General features: G+C 43.4%; 1 pseudogene; it reads right to left on the bottom strand.

The window, feature by feature from the left end:
- Positions 1-3,082: 3,082 nt before the first annotated feature.
- On the bottom strand, positions 3,083-9,392 carry LOC125746412 (glutathione hydrolase 1 proenzyme-like; annotated as a pseudogene).
- Between the last annotated feature and the right edge of the window lie 5,484 nt (positions 9,393-14,876).

Below are 14,876 nucleotides of genomic sequence, written 5' to 3'. Positions count from 1 at the left end.
GAGCCCTTGGTTGAACAGAGAGCTCAGTGTAGTGGGGTCCGAAAACGGAGCACGGAGTTCCGGAAGCATCATTTTGGTCGCTACTGTTTGGTAAGTGCTTGTGATGTTCTGATGATAAAGAATAGCTTAGAACTATGATTGACCATATGCTTTCTTCAAGTTTATCGCAGGAGTAAAAATCAGCACTGGAAAGAAATTATCATTTGACATTTATTGTGATGATTATCTGTCAGGCGAGCCCCCAAAGGGAAGCACAGACCCGGAATTGCGGGACAGAACGATCTTTATTAGATCGAACGAGCAGAGGAGTTTGAAGGGGCGAGACGTGAATCGTGGTCGTGGGCGAAAGCTGGGGTCGATAGCCGGGGTGGTCAGTCCTACAAACAGGCACGGGACACAGAGACACAAGGAAGGGGAGACGCGAAGTCCAGGGGCAGGCAGGGCGGGCAGGATGGGAGACTCAGGAGTGGGATTGATTCTGGGGAAGGAAGGCAGGCAGGGTGAGGAGCACACAACAGGCAGACGGACCAGGCGAGGAATCAGGGGATGGCACGAGACAAGAAAACGCTTGGTATTGCTATGGGACATAGGCAAATACTTCGCGATGAGAGAGCGGGCACTTTCCGCTTATATAGCGCTCCCGTGCGGAGCCTCTTCGATTAACCACGCCCGGGAGGCCTGACATTATCGATATTGACTGACATTTTTGGCCATATTTCCCAGGTCTAGATGTCAATCGTAAATAATATAAATAGCTCTGTCTCTTTAGTGCATATTGTGTTTTCATTGTTTTGTATGTTAACGTTTAATGGTAATTATAGTAAATAATATGTGTATGTGGACACATGGTGATGCAGGAGGCCTGGCTGGCCAACATCGTCAATCCATCATCGGCCTAGACTTGCTAGTCCAGCAGGGGGTCACCAGCATTGTATCGGAAGCAGCCCTTAGCCTCAGTACAGACATGATGGTCCTAAAGCGTGACAGTGGCAGCCAGTGCCAGTGGCGGAGGAAGACAGGATGGGAGGCATCTGTGCAGTGGGTGAAGAGAGCAGCGTGCAGCTCTTGAGGGAGGTCTTTGCCAGTGACATCTGCAACTCCAGTCCAGGTCAAGGGGAACAGCAGCACCACAGCGGGCTTGACTCCCAAGAAGGCACAGGCTGTCCAGGAATTGTGGCAGTCCAGCAGTCAGAGCTTAACAGCGAAGCAACTGGACGAGATCAAGGTTCTGCAGAGCTCATTCCAGAGCATCTTTGCCAGCAAGACAGAAGACTGCAGAGGATACGGATGGAGGAGTGTCCTCCTGCATTATACCAATTCAGTTTAAGTCTCATTTTACGCTGCAGTACTGCACTCCTTCATGCATTTTGCCAACATTTACTAGTTGACCGCATAGGAAGGCATAAATGGATGTTGTCACTGTGAGCTGCAAAACTGCGATTTCATAGATTGGCTCACAGCTTGCTCTCAGAAAGTCTGCCACCCGTACTTCTGGAGAAGAACTGGACACAGTTTTTAAGTGTCATAAACCACAAACAATAACCTCTTTCAATATCCAGTAAGAGACTTCTTCAGAGAGTCAGTCCACAGTTTTAGTATAGATGCCCAGAGAAAATACAATAATATGTACAATATTGCACTGGAAAAGCACCTTAACTGTAACATTGTGGAGCCAGTGACAAATGGTTTTTCCTTTTTTTGACATTGCTTGAACGAAAACCAAGTCTCTTCACATTTAACATCTGAAAAGGCCAGTGAAGAAGCGCACATCTAAAGCTATGTCCACACTGCTGTCCACACTGCTGTCCACAGTGCTATGTTTCCATTTAAAAACAAAATTTTTTGTCTCCTTTTTTGACTTTTCGTCCACATTGCTCTGGAGTTTCAACGACACTCTCAGCTTACTTCTAAAAACTCAAGTATAGTCGTTAGACATTAGTAATGTCAAACACAGGTCTCTGCAGGGTGTGATGAAAGGTTTGTAGGTGTGTTAAAAGGAAAAGAGTGCGGTGAAATGGGTGGAACAATGTCCCTAATGGGCCCAGGATATATGCCCATTTAATGGCAGCTCCAGGATCTACGGGCTCAAGGCAGAGAACAAGCCAGGATGGGGCACCAACCCATTACAGGACACATTCACACACCAGTCACTCACGCATGCATACTTATGGGCAATTTGGTAACTCAAATTAACCTCCGTATGTCTTTGGATTGTGGGGGGGGAGCAGAGTACTGGGAGGAGAATATGCAAACTCCACACAGACGGAGCATGTCGGAGACTCGAATCACGAAGTCAGCATGAACGCGGCCAGATGAAGCTTCAGGAACCATTTGCTGAGTTTTTGTCCTTTGCTAAATTAGTAGGGCATCGTGGAAGCGGACAACTTTGAAGCTAGTGTAGGTTAATAGGAAATGCATGCATTTTACTACATCTACCTGCAAAAGGAGCCAAAGGGTGCCGGTGGGAATGCATGTGTGCAGCACAGGGATGCACGCGCATGCGAGTGGCCCCCTGCCCGCAGAAACCACACGTTGTGAGTAGTGCTGTTAACTTCAATGCATTAAGGCTTGCAACTAATCTGGAAACCTTAACACGCTATTTTGTTTTCAACGCAAATGAACCCTCTGGAGTCGGCGATCCTGCCCCCCCAAGACTGTCAAATTTAACATGTTAATGTTCGTAATTCATTTGGAAACCTTAATGTATTATTTTGTTTTTAAAGTAAATTAACCCTCTGGAGTCAGGCTCCCTCCCACGATGAAGCAGAAATCTTGCCAAACCATCTAAAAAAAAACTCGTTTTTGTCGTAGACACATAAAAAAGCACCCCCTGGAAAACTGAAAAGTCCACTTTTCAAATATATATATTTTTAGAGCTTTGTAGAGAGAACAAAAAGAACGGGAGTCACTGACTCGAGTGTCTGAGTCAGGAAGCAGCGCTGATCGCCCACCCATTTGCAAATAGCACTGTTCATACAATAACGACACAGCAATCCGTCAGTCGTTATTGGGTCAGGAAACCAAGTGAAAGTGCTCAATTTCACTCCTATAAATAAGAGCACATGTCTGGTTCTGGTCACAATGACTGAGGAGCTTCAACCTTTTATTTTGCGATGTGAGAGAGTTTACACTGCATGAGGGAATACAATAAAAACACATCTCTTCAATTCATGGATAATGGCGAATTCAGATAAGCAGTAACTTTGTAAATTACGAAATGTCACACAATTTTGATACTACTGTAAAAATTTGTCTAACTGTTGGTAACTAGCTTAACCTTTATGACACTTTTTGACACATTAGTGTCTTACACATTTACAGCCATACAACTCAATGGTTTAAACTAACAATTTGATGAGACAAACAAAATGAGATGTTATATTAAAACACGTATGATTCCTCTTGGGGTGGCATGGTGGTGCAGTGGTTAGCACTGTTGCCTCACGCCTCTGGGACCCGGGTTCAAGTCTCCGCCCGGGTCACGTGTGTGGAGTTTGCATGTTCTCCCCATGTCGATGTGGGGTTTCCTCCGGTTTCTCCCCACACTCCAAAACCATGCTGAGGATAAACCCAGTAAGATAAGTGGTTCGGAAAATGGATGGATGGATGGATGATTCCTCTTATCAGTTTATCACGCATTTCTTTGTTCCAAGACCACACATGTATTTGTTCCATCTTCCAAATAATATAAGCAAATACTATTATTTTAAGCTTGTGATTGATCATGATTTATCAAAGCATATTATTGTGATTAACTGGATACATTGTTTTAATCAACTGACACCACTAGTTGTGAGTATTTTGTGATGGTGGGGTGGGGGTGCTGTCCAGGCAGTACATTGTTCTTGTGCTGACAGCATCTTTTCTGCTTAAGATTCTTTCTTTTACATCTGATACTTTCCCAGAAAGGGTTCTGGAAAATGCAAAACAGCTGCGATCACATGGATTGAAGAGGACAAAGAGAGAGGGTCATACAAGGGGGCTTCCTCTTCCCTCAGTACCCCGCCGGATAGCCCATCTTCCTGGGGTCCAACTCGGCGTCAAGCAGATTCCCCCTCCTCAGTATGGCCTGCACCACAGACCCGCCCATGTTCAGAACTTCGATCACGTGGTTTTTCTTTGCCAATCCATCCAGCACACTCTAAGCACACAGAAAGACAAGTACAGCTTTGTCATCGAGTGTGTTAGTGCTGCCAGCGCTGTCTGTCGTCTTATAGTTCTCCCTAGTTACCTGACTAAAGCCTGCCTCTACTACAGTGGTGTTGGGGCGGAGCTGGTTGTGGATCCTTGGCTCCTTCACCGCCTTCCTCAGGTCGTAATTAAAAAACAGCGAGTTGAGGGTCACCTGTCAGAGAAATGGACGTGTCAGTTCGAGCACCATGGCAAGAGGATGGGCGTGCAGAATAGGCGGGTCTACTGACCAGGGCTGTCGCCGTTGTGATCTTGGTCCCACCAGAACCTCCCACCACCATTTTGACCTTTCCCCCCTTGTCTGTGAGGATTGTTGGGCACATGGAGGACAGAGGCCTTTTACCTAAGTCATAAAAACCAAGTCCGATCTTCAAAAGGAACTAAAAACGCTACTACTTTAGTCATGAGTTTTCTGAATTCAAGTGAGTGTTCGTGAATGTTATCAGAAATCCCTATTAAACAAAAACATTGCAAGAAAGCTAAAGTATTGGCAAAAGAGCACTGACATGCAGGACTTGTAGTTACGATGCCATTTTCCAGACTTAACAACCCCATAGAGGCTCGTTAACTGCATGTCACGGTTCCAAAGGCCACATGTTCACTTTCACTATAATCTGACACATTTTTCATGCTAGACAAAAAACATGTGCAGCTAAACACTGTGTACCTGGGAGAGAAATAAGGAAATGCGGTTCTGTGTTTGTGCCCAGTGACTTGAGAAATTATGTTTTTCGTACTTAAGATTTGTACTGGGTCAGTGAGTCGGCATTCATTGCTTCACACATGCATCTGCGCCTAGAAGCCATACAAAAGCCCTCATCTCTGGCTCCCTCACCTGGAAGGATGTAGCTGTTGGGTGAGGGATCCACTCCAAAGCCGTTAGTGAATCATCGCTTTATGGATCATTACCCTCAGCTACCATACTAACATATGCCTAATACTCCTTTGAATGGTATCCAATGGTGGCAGCCCCAATACCTTAGGATTAGATATCCTAAGCTTAGGAGCTTAATGGGGTGACGGACTTACATTGGTGATGTTCAGGTAATGAGGATCCCCCAGACTGCTCGTCTTGCCGTAGGCGAAGTGAAAGTGTTGTGCAGAACTAGCCTACTATTACTGATTGGTGAGAGAGGTGTGGCCGCTGTGGTACATCCAATGAAAATGCCAAGAGTATATTCTCCAGAACTTTTAATAAAGGCTTGGAAAAAGGGCTCTGTACTAGTATGTGTGTGTGTGGTCCTGAAAGTAGAAATAACAAAAATAGAATAAAGAATATAAATCCGTTATACATACAGAGTCCAGTATCAAATAAACAGTTCACAATATTACCTTCAACGTTGTCTTACGGTAACTTTAAGCGGCCATCCCGCAAGTTTAACAGGATAAACAATCATAATACACAAAGTAATATAAATAAGATTTGTTGAGATAAATAAGTATGTAAATATAAACCGTTTAAAATAAACATAGGCATTGCATGACATCCGAGGTAAATGCAACATAAATCTACGCAGCAAGTTCGAAAATAAAACATTCGCCTCACTTAAGGGCTCATTTACGATTAACTGTATATAATATCCCAACATAAACACTCTTGTACAATGCACATGTAGAAACTTACGGGTATCTGAACGCACACAATCAAAGATTCCCAGCGCGGTATATCGCTCCCTTCCCGATATGACTAAACCCACGTTCTAAAAGAAGAAAAGGAAAAACATGGCGGGGATAACGTCCAGTTTACGCTTGCCTCAGTCAGAGTCCCTATTGGTCACGTGTCTCTGGCGAAGTCGTCCAATGAGAGCAGGAACTGGGCGGGACTCGCAGGGTGCGAGCTGAGCATAACAGGCAGATTAAACCTGCAGCCCTTTAGCACAGAAAGGCTTCCACAATGAGGTGGTAGGTTAGGGTCTTCGTCTCTGTGTCAGAGACACTCGCGGCCGTGAAGTTATAGCCTGTCGGCAGAAGAATTCCGTTAAGCAGCAGCTGGGAAACCATGGAATTCCATGGAAATATTCATCTAAAAAAAACTAACGTTATAAGAAGGGATTTGAAACCATCTTAAAGACAGAAAGACAACCTTCTTTCCATCCCAATAAAACCGTGGAGATATTTGTTCAAAGAAAGGAAGCAGCTTTCACTACTGCATTGAAGTGGAAGTCACAGTGCAAAACACCTCCTAGATGCAGTGGCTGGAGGCTGTCATTATTGACTTGCAGGCTGAGCCCTGATGATTCCTGTAACCTTCTCTTAGAGAGGAGTTTGCTTGGGACAACAGAAGCTGTTTACAGAAGGTGCGCCATCCAAGCTGAAGTCTACATAGAATAAGTCCACAGTTCTGGAAAGTCACAGCTCCATCTACTGCTGAAACCTGCTTCCCCAACTGTAACCCCTGGAGACCTGAGTGTTAATGTCACAGGCAGGTTTCTGTGACTATAAAGGTCCCCCGAATCACTCAGCAGACCAGTACCAGTCACTTATTCTCCCTTCCTGTTATATCATGGCAAATTTGCAAGATGGAGCGTGGCAGGATTTGGCCAGCAGTGACTGATGACCCTCTGTGACTTTAATATTGTGTGTGGGGGGGGGGGGGGGACGCAACTCACCTTTCAGGATGTTAAGTATAAGGGCGAGGACTGGGCCACTGGACGGGGCACTGGGGACCCACATAGTGTACTGCCCCACTTCTACTGTCAGACATCTTTCATCTAGCTGAGGTCAGTAGGTCTGCAGGTCCTCCAGTGTGATGATACCCCCTGCAATGCAAATAAAGAGATATACTACGTCTTGTAATTAGTCATGGATGTGGTTGAGGCGTAATACACTATAAACTAAATCAGAATGTCATCTCCCGTTCCCTTTAACAGCCAAATGTGCTTGCATCTTGGTGGGCTGCCAGGTAGTAGAAAAGAGTACTTCTTTGCAGATGAAACAGATCTACTTATGTGCGAAGTGAAAGCACCATCTACGGCAACAGCAAGAATCTTCCGATGTTGAGGTCTGTTTTCCTGCGGGACCCTCCGCAAAAGAGTGCGACGCAATTTTGAAAGATAACAGCAATGCTCAAACGACGGGACGAATTGGGACAGCACTTGTAGGAGTGCATGATCTCGCTGGACGTCAGGGGAAACCCCACACCTTCACCTATAAAGCGGCACTTTTTTTGCCCAAAAATAGACTATGACATTAAGGGACATGTGAAATGTTGCCTGACATGTGTTCTTGTGAAACCCCAGAGCCGTCAGCTGGGGCCCCATTGCATTTAGATCTCAGCACCCACAGAAGTTGTGCATTTTTGGACCAAAGGATTGCAAGCAAAGGTCCATTGAATCATCACAGATCATTGCCCACACCTGTCTCTTGTTGAAGCCCTTCAATTTTTTCTGGGTGTTGGTGCCAGGATTGACACTCCTGCCACCGTAAAACAACTCACAACTGTTTGATACAAACAAGCGCAATACTTTTCTCCTCTGCAGGAGTAGCTCTGCTGTAACCGCCCACAGGAAGGCGGCACGCACCACATAGGGGATGGGGGAAAGTCTTCGGGAGCCCCATCCCTAGATAAGTTGAAACTGTCCAAGAGCTAATAGGGTCATGCCTGTCAAGCCCTCCTGCTTAGACTATTCAGTCACACAGAGGCCTGAAGAGCAGGGGAACACATTAGCAACAGAAAAGTGCTAAAACACTGAGGAAAGAATGGGATGATCAGCAACATCTGCTGGTCGAACGGGGAAATAGACAGAATAGGACAAGGTAAGACTGACTGATCCTGATACAAGGAGCTTAATCAATTACTGTCGGTATAATGGGTAATAGGAGAGGCAACCTGCATCCTGAATGTCCTTCACGATATCCTCTGCCATTTTCCCAGTGTAATACACGTCAGGTCCCTCCATGGCTATTCTTTCATAGGTGTCTGCGAGGGTGAGAAACCGAATGGTTTCGTTCTCCTTTAGGGGACGCTTGTTTGCATCGCAGAACATGTCGCTGAAACACAGAGGAGGAGAAACAGCGGCATTAGATCATAAGAGAGGAGACATTAGCGGCAGACGCTAGATCACTGGAACATGCAACAGTTAGGTGTTCAGGAGCATTAAGAAATAAGCAAATCTGAGATGGTTCAGTGCACTGGAAATGCGTGCAGGCAGAACGTCGCTTCTCACCACAAGGCTGCGTCTCCCTGGATAGTGTCCTTGTTTTTTTCAATGGCTGAGGCCAGCGCATTGCTGATGGGGAACCCTTCGCGAGCCAGACGTATGCTGGGCTCGAACAGATCCCTCCAGGGCAGGTGGCCATGCCGGCGGTGAGCCAGCTCATAGCCCCGGATCTCCCCCGGGACGGCAATTGCCAGACCACCTGCAAGGCAGTCGAGCCACATGACTGAAACTACCCCACCGGCGAAGGCGGTTCCTCTAGACCTTGGGGTCGACATCAAATGGCCTTTAGCTTGACTGTAGCTAAGCGGGAGGAAACCTCACGACACAAGGAGAACATACATACTCCACACAAAGAGCAGAGGTATGATTTGAATCCTCAACGTTAGATGATTTATTAATTCTAGGAATATTTTTTCTGGGTATCTCTCCTTACATTCATTGCTAAAAGAAGGAAACTAGTAATTAACTATAGTAAATTACAGCACCATTTTATCTTGCATTGTTTCTTCCATGCAGAAGCCAGAAAACATTTCATACATTCCATTTAAACCCCAACTTTGCAGTAAGGCGTGTAGAAATTGGCATCATTTCCTACTTGTTGCTCACCCTGTCAACATGAGGGTGTTTCAGGGGGGTCTTATTCCTACTGGCCTTTGTGTCAACAGGTTTTCCTATCAGCCCCTCTGGGGGGGGGGGCTCCTTAAAATACAGACAACAAATGTAACATCACGACCCCTTCTGGTCACTTGAGGCACAGTGGAGTCTCTATGCTTGGCAGAGCATCCTCAGGTATTTTCTGCACAAACACAGTTCTGTAGCCAGCTAACTGGCATTGGCTGGGTGTGCTTGTTGGCACAGGAGCCTGCATGCACTGCAGTACACAGGAACAGGAGGTGTGTGGGCCACTTTGTGACAGCTTTCTGTAGTAAAAACCGCACAGGCGCCCCCTACCTTATGGCATGAGTCATGTCTCAGATGGCAGTGAGCAGACTTCAAAAACAATGTGTGGCCAGTGCACTGCGCACCTTTGACTTCTGTCATTGTGATTCGCAGCCGGTCAGTAAAGACAGCTTGACGCACCACTATGTACCATATTTAGACGTTTCTTCCACAAGTTGCTCTGTGATGTTACTGTGTTCAGGCTGGATTTGACGCGATTTATTTATTTGCAGCACAGAGGCGATGGGGCCTCACCTTATATACTTACGTATTTAAGTACCAAAAGTGAAAAGTCCTACACGCTGAAATTTACTGACATTACAAAAAAACAACCTTTCCCTTTATACAATCAAGACGGATTTGAATATAGCGTTTCCAGTATTAGTGCATCACTATAAGGAAAACCAGACTGGGAAGAGTATATTTTCTTTTTACTCAGAAAAAAAAAACAGTTAAAGTTGCTGAGTTTGCTGGCATAGATTATTGGACTGACTTTTTTTTATCCAATGGAAACATATGATAGATCTATGGGTCTTAATTTAATAATGAAATATAAATGTGTTGTGGCCTATTGTAGTACTACAGTATTAGACCTCTGGTGAATGAGGTGAGTAAAATCTCTCCTACGGAAAATGGCTGATTAAAGAATCATCACTCGGGGTGGGAATGGACAGTGACCGATTTAACCAATGTCCAGATTTACTTCCACAGCCCGAATCCATATTATACTGGTATATATGTTCGTCAGTTCGATATGCGTCACAGTTTTTAAACAGTTTTTGCCGAAGAGCATTTCGGGTCTACATTTAAAGTAAAGACATGGGCTCTATCCTTTTCGCTATGGCATTTTCAGTTTGGAAGGTGCATTGAAATGAATTTACAAATTTCCCGCTATTGGGTGAAGCCTAAATTCACAAGCAGACGATCAACATGGAAAACGGCGTGCTAATTGAGGCTTTGGATTGGTTAGGGCTAGTATTAGAGAGCTCAAAGCCCCTCCCACATCACTTACATCAGTAGTTAGGGGACACTGTGGCTTCCTGATAAATTACGGCAACACCAGAGAGAGAGAGCAGTTGATAAGGTGGAGAATCTCTGTCGGTTCTGTTATACTGTACTATAATATACTTCTGGAAACATATCCAACAGGCTTAACTCATTTTATATAGCATCATCACACCATCCTGTGCTTTAGCCAGGAAATTTAGACCGGGCTAAAAACGGTACCTAATGCTAAGACTTTAGCCTCGATTTTCCGCTTGCTTAAAGTTATGGGGAACGGCAACCGAAGCAGCAGTTCGGAGGCAAATTCGTGTTCACTTGGAGCTGGCAAATCAGCGCTCGATTACAATTGGTTGAAAGACACAAAAGAAAGAATGGAAAAACAATGTACAGGGTGTTGGTGTGTTTGTCCATACTTCCTAACCTCTGAGCAAGGCCCCACATCCGATGCCAATGATACCAATAATTTTTACTAGTAAGAACTATATTGTTACTAGCAAAAGATCATATTAAGGATATCTAAGTCGATTTTTACTACAGTATTAATGAGTTTTTATTGGTTAAAAAAATTATTTTGGATAAGAGGGGCAAAAATTCATTGGCAATCGATGGAAGTGTATTACTAGTAAAATTGAGTATAATTGAGATATCTATAATATAAATTTTTACTAGCAACAATATGGTTCTTACTAGTAAAAATGATAATTGGTACTAATAAAAATTTAATTATATATATATATATATATATATATATATATATATATATATATATATATATATATATATATATATGTGGAATTCATATTCTTACTAGTAACAAGTGAATTTACTCAGCTACCTGTCGATATTGTATTATTTACTAGTTACTACTTTCACTAGTAGAAATCAAGTTATAACGCCTAAGCCTAATCTTATTAAAAGACAATTTGGCTTGCCATAGCAACCTCCATAATTCATATAATTGATAGGAAGCACATGGTAGGGGATACTAGTGTCATGCCCTGCTCGTCGGCTCCTCCTGTGTGGCACGCCCCCCTGCTTACCCACGTGTGTTTCCCGGATCGTACCCAGCTGTGTCCGTTTGCTTTCAATTAGTCTTGTGCATTTAAGTCCTGGTCTCCCCAGTTTTCCTTGTCTGTCATTGATGTTTGTAAGCGTGAGCTGTTTCCCGGTCCCTGTTTCCCTAGTAAACTCCCGTTTTGCCCCGAGTTCTGCTTGTCTGCCTGTCCTTGCCCGCCTGCAAGCACGATCGCCGCTTCGTCAGCCTGCGATCGTGACAACTAGTTTGTCACGGGGCAATTTTAGAGGCACCAATACAGCTACTGTCTTTGAACTGCGGGAAGAAAATCGTGCCAACATGGGGAGAACGTGCAATGAGATATTAATACGTTAATGCATTTCGTACTGGTGGAACAGCTTCCCCTAAACGTGCCATGGCTGGAAATTCTATCATGGTTCCCATTAATACCATAATGTGGCCGCGAGGACAATTAATGGCAGGTGGTGCACTTTGACTGTCCGTGTTTGTAGTCACGGAACATGCTGAGCCCAATGTAGATAAAGACGTGAAGCCGGTCGACATGGCGAAGCAGCATACAGGAGCATTTGGTATCAAGTAATGATTAGCGAATTTACCGTTGTAACGTGGAAACTTCGGGGAACGGGCATCAAAGTCGAAAGACGGAAGTTGTAGTCAGAGGTACCAGATGTGGTCGGTATGCGAAGAAACCGGTCCTGGTGGTGCAGGGAAAGGCAGTCACAGTCTTGCCAAGAAGGGCATGCTCTCCGGGCACGGGATGCAGAATTACAAGCACTTGAAGCACACAGAAGTACACGGGACAGGAGAATGTAGCGGAGCCGCTCGATACCTGCACATAAGACAAGTCTTTGCACCTAATGAACCGGTTCGACTGGTTACAAAGGGCTAGACAGTCATGGGAACGAGAATGTTTCGCTGCTGCTACTACTCCGGGTGCGTGCCTGCGGCACAAAATAGTTTTTTTTTTTTAGATATAACCATTTCAAAACTACTACTAAACGTACCCTAGTATTTGCAAAAACCGACCAATACACCAATGTATTTTTGACTAGACCACTAGGACACCTCGTATGGCTTAATCAATACTTCATTGCCTTTTTAAACGATTTAAATTAATTAGTTTACTGAGCTGTTGGTAAACGGTTGGAAACTGAAGCGGTGTTCATCTCGCCATCCAGCAAGACACCAGTAACTTTTTGGAGAAAAGAAGAAATTACTGTTAGTTTCTCATTGCGTTACTCTCAATATGCATGTATTCTTATGTTAAATTGTATTCTTTATATATTTACTACTAAGATAAATGCCTTTAAACATTTCCCATAATATTTTGCACAATACTGTATATAGGCCTAAATAAGTAAATGAATAAATAATTATTCCATCTATCCATCCATCCATTTTCCAAACCGCTTATCCTACTGGGTCGCGGGGGGTCCGGAGCCTACCCCGAAATTAATGGCCACGAGGCAGGGTAACTAAATGTGTCCTTTTATTTTAAAAAAATAATAAAAGGAATTATATTTCATAATATTTATTTTACGTATGTTCTTTAAATTGTAAAAACGTTCCGATTTTCGTTAGACTCATTATTAAATATAATTTCACAGAATGCAAATGTGGTCATCTAAATGAATCCAATATTTCACAGTTCAACTTTTCACAATGATATACTTCCAAATAAAGTTTTTTTTTTAGTTGTTACTAGGTTTATCTGTGAAATATTCACTAGAATGATGATAGAGGTAAGATTTGGGTCAGACTCAGACTTAGACATCCCACCATCTATCCATCCATCCATCCATTTTCCAAACCGCTTATCCTACTGGATCGTGGGGGGTCCGGAGCCTATCCCGGAAGCAATGGGCATGAGGCGACATCCCACCAATATGATTTAATTTTGCATCTGTAGAATGGGTTTAGCAGCACTAAATTACTCATATTGCCAGACCCAATATCAATGATCTGCTTAAGTGTTGCGCAATTTCACACTCAAGAAAAACTGGGTCGAAGTTCAATTCACACAGATTAATATGAACTCACGTTCAAAGTTCACAATTTTGAATTCTGAACCACGATCACAGTTCCAAAAATGAACTGGTTCATGTTCTTGTCTTCCAGTTTTTGTTATGAGCTGCTCTGAATCCAAAGTGAAATTTTTGATCTGCAGTTAAGATATCACTACTGTTACCTACCACTATAAAGCTCTTCGAATCTATTTCATTGACATAAACAAATCAGGATTATGACTACCAATGCATTGGAGCGCATAACCACTGATTAAGATAAGGAATCCCCTCGGGGGCGGGGGTTGCTGTAGAAGTCCCAGTCCCCGGGTCCTGGCTTTCCTTGCCGGATCGTGACACATATAATTATCCTACAGTGACTACATCCAATTTCATTCAAGTTTGTATAAAAAAATAGTCCAAGGATTGATGAATTAATTAATGATTTAATAAATCATGTTCTATAAAATGACAATAAAGGTATGGTGACTATGAAAAATCCTTCTACCAAGAAACTTCAATCAGAACTGAGGAACAACGGACTTAGATTAAGACATGTAATGTCCCATTGTCCAACATTACGATTATATGAAGTGGCAGATTTAAGAGACTGTTGGATATTTCCGCTTGATCGCTGATTTTAAGACGATGCCGTAGATTAGATACCTCAGAAAATGTGTCTTCTGATTGGGTGAATTCAGGTAAAGTGGGACATTTTTTGCCGTTTTGATTTCTAGTGCCCATTGAAACAATAATCTAATGTTAATAAACCCACATATGACCTTCCTGCAGTCCTTAAGATGTCTACTTATCACATCAAAAGAAAAAAATGAAATTTCTTGCTTATGGGGCCTGTGATACAGGTCTATACATTCCCTGCACCCGTAAGGTAAAGTGGCATGCATTTCAGGTGATGTGGGACAGGCGGCTTGGTGATGTGGGACAGGCGGCTTGGTGATGTGGGACAGGCGTTAATTTAATACATCAATATAGGTGCAATACATCAATATTGAATAATTTGCGAAGGGTTTTGTGAGTTTAATAGATGAAATAGCTCAAGGAACAGTTCAACATTAATTGATTAATTTTTCTTATTAAAAATAGTCATTGAAAAAAGTGCAAATTTAATTTGATTTCATTCTGAATTTTGTTTTGTAGAAACCTAAACCAATACATGTAAAGCTTATACTATATCAGTAAAAACAGTACAGTTGCTTGTTATCATTTAGTCCTCCGTCCTCCTCCTGCCCTCCTTCCCTCTCAGGCTCTGCTCCTCCACCTTTCTAACTTTCTTTCCTGCCTCTCTCTCTATCTTGACGACCATCATGCACTAAAACAATTTAACAAATTCAAGTTGGCAATTTCTTCTCATTTCATAAATAAATATAATTATTTATATATTATGTATCCATCCATCTATTTTCCAAACCACTTACCCTACTAGGTCTGGAACCTATCGTGGAAGCAATGGGCACGAAGCAGAGAACAACCCAGGATGGAGGGGGGGCAGCCCATCGCAGGGCACACTCACACTCCTACAGG

The sequence above is a fragment of the Brienomyrus brachyistius genome, chromosome 7, assembly GCF_023856365.1.
Source record: "Brienomyrus brachyistius isolate T26 chromosome 7, BBRACH_0.4, whole genome shotgun sequence".
Classification (NCBI taxonomy): Eukaryota; Metazoa; Chordata; class Actinopteri; order Osteoglossiformes; family Mormyridae; genus Brienomyrus; species Brienomyrus brachyistius.
The sequence above is the reverse complement of the archived record's forward strand: the minus strand, read 5'-3'. Positions and strand labels throughout refer to the sequence as shown.